The following is a 1,247-nucleotide window of genomic DNA, read 5'->3' as shown; positions in this document are numbered from 1 at the left end:
CTGTGTTTACTTTATATTCCATTAGTTCTTCCCTCCATTTAAGACAGTCTATTTTATCCAGTAATCTACCTGACCTTCCCACCACCTGGATCTCTGTTCCTCTGTGTTTATCTTCTTTCACATTGTAATTGTTTTGATCATAGACTGACCTCCCAGATCCTCTCTTCTTATCATTTTATTCTGTTCTTAACTCTTCCATTTGTCGACTGAGTTCAGGTTGATGATGCCATGTACATCATTCTGTAGTTGTTGACTGTTCTTGTTGGTTCTCAGTCCACAGATCTTCCTTTAGGATGTTTTTCATAGCAGGGTTGGCTTTGGCAAAATCTCTTAGCTTCTGTGTATCTTAGCATGTTTTAATTACATCATCATATTTCATTGACAGCTTTGCTGGGTAGAGGATTCTTGGGTGGCAGTTTTTTCCTTTCAGGGTTTTATATATCTCTCCCCCATTGCCTTCTTGCCTACATGGTTTCTGTTGAGAAATCCGAGCTTAATCTGATTTGCTTGTCTTTGTATGTTATAGTTCTCTTTTCCCTAGCTGCTTTCAAGATCCTGTCCTTATCTTTGATTTTAGAGAGCTTGATTATTTATGTCTTGGTGATTGTCTTTTAGCGTCTATCCATCCTGGGGTACGTTGAGCTTCTTGAATGCTTATCTTTTCACTTTTCAGGATCTTAGGAAATTTTTCTTCCAGAAGCTCTTCAGCTTTCTCCTCTGTGGACTTGTGTGATCATTCCTGTTCTGGAATGCCAATAATTCTTTTTTTTTTTTAATGTTTTGTTGTGAGTTATATGATAGTTTACATGAGAGAAACTTTATTCATTCCATCTTATATCATTTTGTTGCCATGGTTCCAGTCCCCTCCATGCATTATCTTCCGACCAAAGGGGATATCCTAGAAACCCGTCCTCTACCCTTTCCCCTCCCCACCCCCCCCAGTCTTTGGCCCACAGTCCATCTCCCTCTCTGTATCCAAAGTCCCCCGCCGCTTCATCCCTCCATGTCATCGTCTCTGTCTCCATCTCAGGCATCCCTCCTCTGGGTAGGGGTCCTGCTCTCAGCTCTTCTCCATTGGTGGTCCCAGAGACCTCCGCTCCTAGACTAGAGAAATAATCACTCCCTTCCTTGCTACAAAACGTCTACCTTTGCATTTCCAACCCTCACATTCCATCCTGATAACCATTATTCACTACAGTATCGTGAGTAGCCCATCTGTATTTCTTTTCATCAGCTCCACCTAGACA

General features: G+C 41.8%; 1 protein-coding gene across 1 annotated transcript in view; it reads left to right on the top strand.

The window, feature by feature from the left end:
- Window positions 1-1,247, top strand: part of ATG4A (autophagy related 4A, cysteine peptidase) — a 139,936-nt gene that overhangs the window by 12,449 nt on the left and 126,240 nt on the right. The gene's annotated exons all lie outside the window — the stretch shown is intronic.

This window comes from Chrysochloris asiatica, unplaced genomic scaffold, assembly GCF_000296735.1.
Source record: "Chrysochloris asiatica unplaced genomic scaffold, ChrAsi1.0 scaffold00159, whole genome shotgun sequence".
NCBI lineage: Eukaryota > Metazoa > Chordata > Mammalia > Afrosoricida > Chrysochloridae > Chrysochloris > Chrysochloris asiatica.
The sequence above is the reverse complement of the archived record's forward strand: the minus strand, read 5'-3'. Positions and strand labels throughout refer to the sequence as shown.